At 44.6% G+C, this 14,059-nt stretch overlaps 1 pseudogene; it reads left to right on the forward strand.

Moving 5' to 3' along the window:
- The first annotated feature begins 11,292 nt into the window (after nucleotides 1-11,292).
- On the forward strand, nucleotides 11,293-12,266 carry LOC138772556 (ras-related protein Rap-1b pseudogene; annotated as a pseudogene).
- Nucleotides 12,267-14,059: the final 1,793 nt, after the last annotated feature.

A 14,059-nucleotide genomic window follows, 5' to 3' on the forward strand; every position in this document is an offset into this window, starting at 1 on the left:
CTTCAAAATGGTTAAACGATCAATTGGGCGAATTGATCACACAAAGTTGGGCGCAGCATCACACAGTTAATCGGCCGTTAATTGCTCATGTAATAAGTCCCACCCCCTTTCCTTCATAGGAACAAACTAGAACACATCGCAGAGGAAAACCACATAATGAATTCCCAGTTTAACCTTCTCTGTGCTCTGGGATCCAGTGACACAACTTTGCACTTTGTTACCTGCACTTTCAGTGGTTGAATAGATGTCAAACAGAGGTCGAATGAAGTACTGACCTGGGTCGAGTGCCCCATCAGAGGAGCATTGTCTTGACGTCTCCTTGAATCGATGCCACCAGTCTCCGGGGACTCTGTCATGACCTGGATTGCAGGCAGAAGTCATTGTAAGCTTTAATTAGGCATCTGCTCTTACAGTAATAGTGCGGAGGCATCTTCACAGCACTTGTCGCTGAATCGCTCCACTTCATTGTCATGACAGTCCAGAGGGATTTCATGTTTTCCTGGTCTACACTATAAACAACAGATGGACTTCAGATGAAATCCTAAAATAGGCTGCAGGTGGCAAAGCTATATTCTGAGATATATATATATATATATATATATAAACTATAAGGAAAAACCAAGGTCAAGAAGTTTATAGAACAATTTACTAATAGTGTTTTCACTATAACTAGTAGTTGATTGTCTTTCCCAAATGGTGGTGATGTAAGGGTTTTCCCACTTACTATTAGGCCCATTAGACGGACCGATCATAAACTGTAAACGAGTGCCGATCTGCTAGATTGGTGCTTGTTTACTGAGCAATTAGACGGGCTGACTATTTGCTACAAAGGCTGCACGGACATCATTAGTGATGTCCGTGCAGCCCTTGCCTTTGGTATGAAATAATAAAGTAATACCTCACCTTACCACATTCCCTGGTGTCCTTGGGCTTTCCCTGGTGTTTGTAACTATGAATTTTCTGCACTAACAGGCCGCAAGCTGCTCAGCCAATCACTGGCCGAGACAGGCCGCAGTCTGTGATTAGCTGAGCGGTTGGCGGCTCAGGCACAGCTGCCGACACTGGGGAAGGCCTCCGAGAACACCAGAGAAAGCTCAAGGACACCAGGGAACGTAGTAAGGTGAGTTAATACTTTATTAGTTTATCCTACAATTATCAGCCGTTGGCCGTGTATCGTTATTACACGTAGCAACGGAGCGATAATCGGTCAAATTGTCCTGATTCGGCCAATTATTGCTCCATGTAATAGGGCCCCTACAGTCTTGTTGTGCAATTATGGTGAGCTGGGGTGAAGGCTAGCTAAGTGTTGTGATACTGGTGCACAGCTTGTGTCACGGGCCAGAGTTGTACACTAGCATTTCCCCAGATCCACAACCACTATTACCAAATTTAGCTATCCCTATGGGCAAAGGACATCAAGCAAACAGTTTCTTCAGGTAACCTGTACGTTTTACAGAACAGTTCTTTAGGTACAGTTCAATGCAATACAGACTTTGTCCACAAAGAGCATAAAGACTCTTTTGCTTGAGAGACATTGGGGGACATTTGTTAAGACCGGAGGACACCTTTTAGGAAAGCTGGCAAGCATTTTGGACCGAGTCTCGGGAGCAGGAGCCGATTTGTATCATGATTTATGCATGTGTGGTATCCCACCACGATTGTTGTTATAGGTTACACCCTTTGCAAAAGCCTGTACTTTTTTAAGTCTAAGTGGTAATGTAGCAGTACCAGAGTTTTGCCACAAGATGTCGCTGTTAAGTATGTATATCCAGGTATTGCACAGCTGTAGGAACTAAAGGGTTATTGTTTGTTTATCTATCACATGGATCTGTACACTAATGAGAGTTATTTCTTCTCTTAGCCTATCATCTCTCTCTTTAATTCTTTACACGCACTCCTCACCCACTCCCAGCACAGTTTACACATGCTGTAGGAAGGAAGTCACATGGGTAGAGGAAGTGTAAGGTCTTTTGTCTTGTATTCTGTAGAGGAAGGATGCAAGTTAGGACGCTCCCGCTCCCCAGTCTAAGTTGTGGTCTAGACAAAGAGCACATGTACCAAGACACAACTTCTCTTCAAGTAACCTTCTTCCACACTATGCAGTGTTAAGCTACTACTAGAGAGAACAAGTCAGGGATCATCCTCACCCACGCCGTGGACCAAAGAAACAAAGTGAGGACAGTATCCACAAAGACGTAAAGGAACTGACCTACATAGAGCAAAGTTGATGGAAGCATATGCATCTCGCAGCGCCGGTGTAATCAGAGAACCCTGACCACTCTGTTCATCCCAGGTCTAGGGCATGTGTCACCCTCTAGGACGGGTCACCCGACACTGGTGGGCAATAGGTGGTGCAAAGACCAAAGAGTCAAAATACTGGCACAAGTATTCTCTCTCTACTTTCAAGTATTCTTCTTATTCTACCTCTGAAGTTCCGGCAGAGCACTGTACTACTTGGGTTGGGACTCTCTCGGCATCCTCCTCTCTGCTTTTCTGAACTCTATTCCTCTCAGCATGCAACCCAGCCAGCACGGCTGTATCTCCTCTACCACTCTCAGTACAGATTTGGTATATTAAGTGTAAAGTATTGTATCAAAGCTGTATTATCAGCTGCCTATCTTCACAGTAAACAATATTATATTTATGCTAAGACACAGATAAGGGGAGAATCTGCCCCTTTTTCTGTAGAATACTCCAGGGGCGCACATTGCTAAATGCCCCCCTATGTGCTTCTCCACGGTGGAATAAACAGTCGATCGGTAGGGGTCTCACTGATGGGACCCTCACCGATTTCAAGAATAGGGGAAAAAATTGTCCCTAGAGTGAACGGTGCGCAGTTAGTGTTCCATTCATTCGCTATGGGGACACCGAAGATTGCTGGATGCTGAACTCCGACATGTTTGGTGGCTCCATAGGGAAGCCCCTTACACACTTGTGACCTGTGACCAGTGCCCACCACCACCACCACTTTCATCTTTCACTCTAACAATGGCCTGTAGTGCCATGGGGAGTGTTTAGCAGATTCGGCCATGGATTTTGGATTTAATATATAACATCTTTATATACTTATACTGTTGATGGCACCTTAGTATTGCACTTGTAGCCGAATGTGGCGAGAATGGAATATGAATCTAAAATCTCCATGTTCCCTGGTTCCCCTCCCCCATGTGGCTTACATCAGGGGTTTCCGCCTGTTCTCAGGAGCGACAGAGGATAATGAGGCAGCTGCAGGCTTGTGTCAGATAAACCGTTATCACTCTACCATGTGAAGCCAGATAACAGCGAGCGAGCGCGGCGGCCGCTGTACACCAACACAATTACAGGAGAATTCAATACGTTTCCTCTTCCCCTTTATCAGGTGCATCAAAGTCGAGCTACATAGTAATATAATCCTCTGGATGTAATGAAATACAGAATCTTCTGTGATCGCTTGCATCATTGCTTCAGTCTCAACATTTTATAGAAAAAAAAGTCAACTCTAAAATGTAATTTTCTAAAAGATAAAACAATTATATATGAGAGTAATGAGGAAAGGGCTCCACGCTGCCTCCATGCTTACGGAAAATGGCCCAGATTTAATAAGGATGTTACACTAGACGTGTGGCCCACAGCAAACAAAACACATTGGGAGATATATCACGACTGGCGGAGCACAGGGGCGAGGAATAGTTAGGACCGGAATACAGATGTACTCCATCCTAACTATTCCTCGCCCCTGTGCTCCGCGCATGTCTCTCTATAAACCTTGGAGAACTGGCTCCAGCCTTAGCAATGTATGAGAGAGACAAACTGGCAACCAATCAGATTCCACCTTTAATTTTCCAAAGAGTCTGTGAGGAATGAAAGGTGGAATCTGATTGGTTGCTAGGGGCAACTAAGCCGGTTTCACTTTACACCATGTAGGATAAATCTCCCCCAGTGAATCAAAAAGAGCAGAAGCATCATATAAGGGATTGGGGTAGGAAGAAAAGGGGCATGGCTTAAATAGCAATGTCATGGACCCCAAATGCACTAAAATTTTGTGGCCTATGGTAAGCCAACAAAATGGTCTAGTCTTTGAACAGAAGTGCAGACTTAGGCTCCTATTACACGGGCTGGTGAAGGCCTGATTAATATTGTAAACGAGCGCCGATTTGCTAGATCAGATCAGTTTACTGGGCCGTTTATAAAGGGCTGCCCGGACATTGTTAGTGAAGTCCATGCAGCCCTTTCCCAAACAGTAAACACTTTACCTGTCTACACTCCCTGTGTTCTCCTGTGCTCTGTATGTGTCCCGGCACCGTGCGCTGCAGCTCAGACAGGCCACTCACATGGTGCCGGGACGCATACAGAGCGCAGTAGAACCCCGGGAGTGTAGACAGGTAAAGTATTAACTGTTTGGGCAATTGTCAGCCGTCTTCCGCGCATCGATATTACACATAGAAACCAATGATTTTGGGTCTGGGCCTAAAGAAACGGTGATCAGCCGAAGATCGTTTCCTTGGCTGATCGTTATCTCTATTATACGGAGCAATAATTGGCCGAAATGGGCCGATTTACGTTCTGTGAAATAGGGCCATTAGGGTTCTTTTACACACGCAGATTTTGCGGCTGAGGGGGCCTCAAATTTTTTAATGCCAAAATATGGCTGTATTGTGCTAGTTCTTCCAGAAATAGCCCCACTCCTGTCCTCAGTTTGTGTTTGGTATTGCCTCTTTGTTATATTGAATTTAATCGAGTTCTATTGAATTGAGTCGTGCTGCTCGTGCAGCCATGTTTCTCTAATCCTGGATAATCGTTCAACTTTCTGACTTTTAAGATTTAAGATCCCAAATCAACCGCGCTATCATTTTGGAAATGCTGATCGAGATATGAGTGTGAGCTTTTCTCTACGTCTCCGCCTCCTCCCCCCTTCCTTTCCGAGACAGCTGATCTGTCTGTCTGGCTGTATCGCACTCTGTAATGCTGAAAGGGTTAATCACAGTGAGGTCATTAGCAACTTGACCTCAGATTAACCTCCCAACATTACAGAGTGTAGCTGGCCAGAGAGCTGAATACAGGAGCCATCTCAGAAGGGAGGAGATGGAGTGAACAGCTCATACACAGTTTTCTGTGTCTTTAGCACAAGGCAGCAGCTCAGAACTGGGGAAAGGAGACTGAAAAGATAACAACAAGTATGGAAGGAATTGTTGGTTTCTTGGAAGGAGGATGAATGAACACGTATTTTACTGGAGTGGAATACCCCTTTAAACTATTAATATGCTGCTTCCCTTGGGAAGAACATAACAAACAGCCTACTCTTATCTTTTTCACACTACCCCAATGTCCTCCTATGCCATCTTCGGGTCCTAGCTGAACAATCTCGCTTCCACTTCTGAGACCAACCCGAGATCAGGGGTGACAGCCTGCTCAGTCAATCATTGTCCACGACGCTGTCCCATCTCAGTCAGTGATTGGTTGATTGAGCTGTCACCCCTGACACAAGTCCATTTTGGAAGTATGATTGTTAGGTCGGGGACCAGGAGATGACGTAGGTGGACACCGGGGAGTGCAGAAACGTAAGAATAGGCTGCCTGTTATGTTCTCCCCAAGGGCAGCAGCATATTGAGAGTTTAATTTGAGTGGAATACCCCTTTAATAAAAACAATGCTAAGGATAAAGGTAAGAAAATAACCTTCACGCTCAGTATCCCCGACTTTATGGGAACTTAATAGCAGGTTAAGAGTCTTCTGATCTGCTGCTAGTTTCCATTCAGGGCGGCAAAATCTTTTGATAAGCTAATGTATTTCTTCCGGCACAATCTATTATCAGCGCTTTCTCATCGAAACGCAGATAAATCTAAGGAGCCATAGTAATTCCGCTTCTACATTGTATTTGGCCTAGCATGACCTCTGTGTCCTGTAATATGAAGGCAGTCCACTGCTAACATGGCAGATGCTGCTAGATGACTGCTTTTCATCACTTCTGGAGATGTCGACAGTCATTTCCCAGCTATAGACACAGGATCAGAGCGTTTGTTCCACTGACTAGCTCATGTCTAATACCGCCATATGCATGTATAGCCAGAGGGACATGTGTCAAGCTGCTGGACTATACATGTCAAACGGCAGTGTCGGGTTATATGTCTGACCATGTCTCCATGAAGGACAGTACGTGAACGGTTTTATATATGGCTTAAGCTGAGTCTGCATGCTTATGGGGAGGTTGGTGGAGACGGCTGATGGCTGTAAGCTGTCAGTATGGCTTAAGTACTGTCTGTGTACAAGAATTATATAACTATACATACATAATTATTTAGGGCTTAACCCTTTCCCCTGGCATGTATTCTGGGCCTAAATGTTCAAGCAGTTTTCTTAGTTTTTTCATCCTCATATTTCATACGTTCATATAAGAACTAGTTTTTTTATGGGATAAATTGTACTATGTAAAGGAGAAGTCTGGTGATTTATAAAAATCCGGCAGCCAGCAGGGGGGAATTTGATAACAAGTACTTATTTACCTCTCCTTGTGCCCACGTTCAGTGGCGGGTCCCCCGGTGTAAGGCATTTCCTGTGATTACGTCACAACTCGGGGAAAAAGGCCTGTCCCGGCTGATGGACTGGCCACTACCAGGAGCCAAAGTTTCTCAGCTTCTGGCAGTTAGAGCGAGAGCCCAGCCGTCATGCTGAGTAGAGATGATTAAACAGCGGAAAATCTTAGGTTCTATGGAACTTGAACCTTGTCGAACCTTCCGCATTTGATTCCCGATGCCTTCCAGGTCCGTGGAGGAGGAGGAGACAGCCCGGTACCGCCTGGAATTCCAAAATACAGCCTATTACCTAGGCTGAATCCCGGAATTCCAGGCAGTACCCGGGCTGTCTCCTCCTTCCCCACGGACCGGGAAAGGCATCGGGAATCAAATGTGGAAGGTTCGACAAGGTTCGAGTTTTATAGAACCTAAGTTTTCTGCTGTTCGATCATCTCTAATGCTGAGCTACTATGAAACCCAACATGGGAGATGTGTGCCAGCTACATACCCCCACTATAAAATGGCGGTGTACTAGAATAAGATCCCTAATGTGTGCTGGAAAAAGTCCTATGGTGGTCAAGTAATTTTGTCAGCAGCGATTTACATCCCAAACTGCTGACACTGTTAGATGGCTGTTAGAGAAAGGACACATGGTACTTTTCATATATCTGTCTGTGCTTTTAGAACACAGAAAAATGCTTTTATTCCCCATCCACGGAGGCCTTCAGAAGGCCTCTGGCTGCCATGTCAACCGATCAGCATACGCAACTGTATTGCAGGGTACAGATTCACTTTAATAGTCCATGACTTGCATGAACACTATGGAGGTGTTAAGAAAGTATAGAGTAGGCCGAAGTGGTTTCCAAATGTAAACTGCAGATGCCAATGGCTGCTGGGATTGGAGATACCTCCATGTGTAGTCATTTATCCACAACAGCAGCAGTGGCATCTAGGTTGCTGGCTTTCAGGTTGCACATTGTAGGATAGCTAGATTCCAGGTTCCTTCGACCTGCGATTTGCCGGGTGCCATTTGATTGTGCTTGATTTCAGCTGGGGGCCTAGTGATAGCCTCAAAGTCTGTCATGATTGTTGGGTGTAGTAGGCAATCAGCAAAATGACATTACATTGCAACAATTGGGCAATCACATGTTCAGGTCCCCCCGGGGGAACAGGAACAAAAAATGTAAAGAAAAAAAGAATGTTTTTAAAAATATTTTAAAATTCAGACGCTAAATAAGCAGGTATGATAAAAAAAAAATCTTTTCACAAGTCATAGAGACATATCAAAAGTTTTGATCGATCAGAATCAATCATGAGAATGAGCTGGGAGAAGTCAGTGCTTAGCGTGTTCTCTGAGTCATATGACGGGGGTGGACTCATTATGTAAGCCTATGAGGCTAGTCTCACAGGTACAGAGAGAGATAGTTGCACACTGTAGAGAGCCACTCTCTTTGCTTGTTTTAACTTACATGACATTTATGAGATGTGAAAAGACTTTTCTTTACTGACAGGTACACGTTAACAAGTCATTTTCATAGTATGCTATAGAACGCTGTGAAAATAAATTTCCCTCCAAAATGGCAGCAATGCATTTTTTCCACCTTTTTACTGCACAAATTATTTTCTTGTTTCACATTACGCTCAGTTATGCTCAGCCAATCGCGGCTGAGAAGATGATGACGCGACAGAGGGGGGCCGGCATGAGCGGTTCAGCCGGCTTCCCGAAGATGACGTAGTTCGACCCAAGATGGCTGCCGGGGTCAACAGTAATCTGGTGAGTATACTGCACCACACTTCCGGGGGTGGGGGGTCACTGGGAAGGGGGCCACTCACTTACATAACACACACTACAAAGTTGTATAACTTTGTAATGTGTGTTATTTAGTTAATAATTTTTAAACACCTCACTACCCCTTTAATTCCTGAGAGCTATACAAGAGATAGGGGGTAACAAACAGGAACAATACAAGGTCAAAAACACATTACATAAAGACAAATGGTAGACTGGTACATGGGGGAAGAGGACCCTGCCTGCGAGTCTTACAATCTATAAGAAAACATGTCCTCTTATGGCTGTGTGGGAAAAAAAAAGTTATGGCTCTCAGAAGGCAAGGAGGAACAAAAAATACGTGAATTTAATTTTCTTTGTCCTTAAAGCGTTACTGTCATAAGACATGTCAAAAGGTTATTGATCCCAGCAGGTCTCATTGCCGTGACCCGCAGCGATCCCAAGATACAGACGGGAAGAGACCATGGCAGTGCACTCCATTCCCCTGGCAGCCAAAAATGTGACTCTTTCCCTTCATAGACTATATAAAGGCGAAATAGTTGGATTTGATTGACAGCTGTGAGAGACGTGCGCTGCCGCGATTTAGCCCTGGCTGCATCTCTGGATCTGATGATATGTCAAAAGTTATTTCTAATGACAGTAATGCTTAAGGGTTAAACAGAACCAGACATGTTGAATGTGCAAGTCTGGTTACTAACTTCTGGCTATCAGCCAATATTACTAGAGGAAGTTGCGCTGGGCCAAAAATGTGGCATTACATGGCCAAGAAAAAGGCAGTCCATGTATGTATGGATAGCCTGAGTCTGCCGAAATGAGACGCTTTCTGGTCCACAGAAGAGGATTCCAAGTGGGGGGACTATATCTATATGCCCTAATAGATTGTACATGTTTTAGAATCCCTGTGGAGGAACCTTGAAGGAAGTGTTCAGTTCTCCTGTAGGGGCTTTACAAAACTGCCCTGGGGCAGATACTGGAAGGGGTCACTTGTTTCTTGGACATTGTATACACTTATGGAGAATGCAGAGAGACGGGTATGTCACATCCTCCTCCATCGAAAGCCAAAAAATGACCATTTTTTATGCAAAAACAGCCAACAAAAAAACTTGCCTCTTTAAACTGTTGCAAATCCAGGTGCTGCTTATAAATATCAGTGAATTGTAAGCGCCAGTGGCCAAAGCTAGCCGGTAAAGGCTGTATTACATGGCAGAATACTACGGGGAAGAGAGCGACGAGCGGTCAGGTCCTCCGATCGCTGCCTGTGCTACTACATGCACAGACAGCATGCGGGGAGTAGCAGTAGGGGCTGCCCAAATGATCCTTAGGGTCCTATTAGACAGCTGATGGCGGCCCACTCAATAATGTAAATGTGCACCAATCTGCTAGATCAGCGCTTGTTTAAAGAGCCTTTTTCACACGGCTCAATAATCATTTAGCAAGGGCTCCACGGCCATCATTAGCGATGTCTGTGAAGCCCTTGGCCTAAACTGTTTATACATTACCTCTCCACGCTCCCGATCTTCTCCTCCCCTCTGCCCGCTTTCCAGCACTGCAGCTTCTCTGAGCTGACGGGCCAATCACTGGCCGCTTTGAAGCTGCAGCCATGTAGCTGGGAAGCCAGGGAAGGGCAGGAGAAGACCGGGAGCTTAATAATGTATAACAGTTTATTCAATTGTTAGCCATCGGCCACGCATCGCTATACACGTAGCAATGTGTGGTCGACGGCCAATGGTTTTGCTGTGGGACCTAAAGAAACGATCAGCCGATGGTGATTGTCATTAGCTGATTGTTGTCTCTATTACACGGAGGGAAAATCGTTCGAATCGGCCTGATTTGGCTGATTCTTGCTCGGTGTAATAGAGCCCTTAGATCGTCTGGGCAGCCCATTGAAGTCAGTGGCGGTCTTCAGCTGCCGCTCCTATTGTGACGAGAAGTGGGCCACTGACGTGATTATGATATTTTAACATGTTGAAGGACCACGATCAGCCAACATTGTGCATGTCGGCTAATTGTGGTCTGTTAACATGCGCTATTACGCCAAACGATTATTATCTTGAACACCCGGTGATCGGCCAAGTACGGCCGATAATCGTTTGTGTAATAGGGCCTTAATATTGTGATTCACCAAACACTGAAGGTGTTTAAAGCAGCAAGTAATACAGGATTGTACATGGCATCTGTGGCTGGTATTGCCCTAAGATTGTGTTCTAGGACACGGAAACCTGTCCGATCTCAGCCTATTCATCAACACTGCATGCAGGCATAGTGCTCAGTCATACACCTATATGTTATGTGTACTTATCTCAATGTAATCTGTACCCTTACCTTACTAATGCGGTCCGTACCTATCCCTAATGCGGTCCGTACCCATACCTGACTAATGCGGTCCATACCTATCCCTAATGCGGTCCGTACCTATACCTGACTAATGCAGCCTGTGCTTATACCTGGCTAATGCAGTCTGTACCCATACCTGGCTAATGGAGTCTGTACTTATAGTCTACGGAAAAGAAATACAACTGCAGAGAACTATTTTCTTTTACTTCCATGCAAACTATACCAGTTTTTCTAGAAACACACAAAAAAAAACAACGGTCTGATGGATTCAATGTCTAAAGAAATGCAAACATGACATTATATTGATGGCAGGAAGGAACAGCAGGAACAAAGCTGTCATCTAAATTTCCTATAAGAAAAGAACACTGTATTATTCTGACAGCATGTGGCTGTCAGAAGTTCTAGCACATCAAAGCGGCCAGCTTCCAACACACAAAAAAAAATCTTGTTATTTCAGTTGCATTGAACTGAGCAGAACGATGAATCCCTAGTGGTAGTGAAAAGGTTAACACCAGCATCTCAAACACAAACACTAGAAGAGCAACACAGTGACAGGTCCTCCCCCCCTACAATCCTGCTCGGGGTGGTGGAGTCTGATTGGGTAAAAGCACAGCTACCTCATAAAAATATGAATAAATAGAGGTGCTGGGAATCTGTGCACACTGATCCAAGGCACAGGACATCAGGTTGTTGTTAAGCGACTATTCTCTGTGCAGTGCAGATATGTCACTGTCTGTCAAGGAGAAGAATCATTTCAGGCTGGTGTTCCTAGGAGCAGCAGGTGTGGGGAAAACCTCACTCATCCACCGCTTCCTGCAGGACACCTTCGAAGCCAAACACAAGAGGACGGTGGAAGAGTTGCACAGCACAGAGTACGAGACCACCGATGGGGAACAAGTAAAGATTGAAATCCTGGACACCACTGGCAGCTATGAATTTCCAGCTATGAGGAAGCTAAGTATGAGGAGTGGAGACGCTTTTGCACTGGTATACTCTGTGGACAACCCAGACTCTCTTGAGATAGTGAAGAGGTTACGAGAAGAGATCCTGGATGTAAAGGAGGAGAAATGTCCACCTATGGTTATAGTTGGCAACAAGAAGGACAATGTTGATGCCCAGAAGGTTTTTTGGGATGACGCGATGGCCACGGTGGAGCTGGAATGGAACTGCCGCCTAGTGGAGACCTCCGCGAAGGAGAACCTCAATGTGACGGAGGTATTTCGAGAACTGTTGAGGGAGGTCAACCTTCCCTGTCGACTAAGTCCTGCGCTGAGAAAGAGGAGAGAGACGATCCCCAATGAGAACAGCAAGCCTCCCATGAATAAGACCAACAGCTGCATCGTCTGTTGATACTTGACTCATCCGAGACGTTGAGGGAAAGAAAAAAAAGGTGGAATGGGTGGGTAACTGGTATCTGGAAAGGCTGTCCATTACACAAAAGTGAAAAGTGTTTGTTACCAGGGCTGCAAAACTTTCCAGCGTAAGACACGGTTTGCCCCATGCCTCGCCATTCTGAACTTATTCCATGACTTGTCCTTAGAGAGATCAAAGTAGACACCTAGATAACTTGTACGTTTTAGCCTGACTGCATTGTTTCATTGTCGTTGGTGTTAATCTTGCATATGAGCAATGCTACTTATCGCTGTAACCAGAGAACTGTAGACTTTATAATAAAGGTATTGGAAATCAGCATTGTTCCCTAGAGATAATATCGCAGGGTGGTGCGAGCTATCGAGATGATCTAGAATTTCTGTATATGCTGTATATAATATCTTGCAGGGCTTGCTTCCTAGATGGTGGATCTTGTGTGATTTTTAGGCAGCTCAAACCACAAATGACATATTGATCCGAGTCGTAGTTATCAATAAAACGTTGATGTTCTCATCACCATAGAGCAAATAAAAGGAATAACTTCCATGCTCCTCTAGAGGTCCTCTATCTAGCATCTCCATCAATGTCAGGGGACGTCCTCCAAGAGATACTTTATCTAGCCATTAGAATGGACACGAGGGGTACAGGGTTGGAAGTTTTTTCCCTAACAGAAGTTGTTCCAAAATCCAACGTCTATAGACAACCTTCCAACCTTCTCCTCCTTTTTACGTCTCCAACTTTTTGTGTTTTAAGTGGATTAGGGTTTTAATTTTCGTAAACTTAGTAGAAAGTATTAGAAAGCAAAACCCAATAGACCAAGACGTGTATTATTAAGCTGAATGGCACAATCCTTAGAGGTCTAAGGGTGACGAGTTCAACCTCTATATAAGCATATGGGTGCGTGGTTGTAGACAGGAAAGGAATGCCCAAGATTCCAGATAGTGGTTGACATTGTGTAGATGCTGATACGGTGTACTTTATACTACTGTACATTTAACCCCTTAGATATTTTGGATTTACATATAACATATAGCTGGTTCTAGTTTATCAATCTTTTTATATACCATCAAGTTGATTTCTACGTTTTACACTCATGTTTACAATTGTCTTATACTATATATAATACCTTTGCCTTTTAACTTGCCCAAAGTAGCGACAGTTACAGGGGATTACAGTAGACGTGACATGATGGCACTACCTATATAATCCATTGTTGTGGTGCATCCACTAGTCGGTTAAGAGAATTGGAAATTTTTTGCAGATTGGAAGAATCTTCATTTTCCCAGAAAAGGTAAAATGTGGATTTTCTCTCCAGATCCCCTGTGTCCGTTCACACTACCATGGAAACATAATACATTTGTGGCTGTATGCAATCAGATCCCAGGTCCACGCAGGTGGTCTGCGGTGTATTATTATGCTGCGGACCGTAACACGGAGTCCACCACTGATTAGATGCAGTCTCTGCCAGAATACACAATTACGTACAGTGCCATCCTCTCTGATTGGGGTCATTCTTTCTCTATTCCATTCAGCTCTGAATATTATTACAGCTCTCCCCCATGACTGTATAGTTTGTGGCAAGATATCTGAGACTGCTTGCTTCTGCACTCCATCCCCATCTAAGCAAATAAATTTAGACCCCAGACCGGATTCCAAAATGAATCCAGACTTTAGATTCCAAACCTCATTCCTCTAAAGTAAAAAGAAAATGATTTAGACTCCAGATCAGACTCCAGTACTTACCCCCCTTGGCTGCTGCACACAGGTTTCTGCCACCAACAATGTCCAGATTCTGCACACGATGCAGAGGAGCCTTGGAGCTAGTAGGGTATGTATTAAAATGGGGGAAAAAGTGCACATTGCGTTCAGCTGTCGGAGCAGTGGCTGGAAGAAGACAGAATTTGGGAGAAAAGATCCCTGGGATACATTGATTCTGATTGCCATTGGTGTCGGGAAGGAATTTTCTCCCTGTGGTGGGGCAGTTGTCATCTGCCTCATTTGACTTCCTACTGGATCAACACTTTAAGGTTTCTCAAGGTTGAACCTGATGGCCTCTTGTCTTCTTTCAACCTTATTAA

The sequence above is a fragment of the Dendropsophus ebraccatus genome, chromosome 14, assembly GCF_027789765.1.
Source record: "Dendropsophus ebraccatus isolate aDenEbr1 chromosome 14, aDenEbr1.pat, whole genome shotgun sequence".
Classification (NCBI taxonomy): Eukaryota; Metazoa; Chordata; class Amphibia; order Anura; family Hylidae; genus Dendropsophus; species Dendropsophus ebraccatus.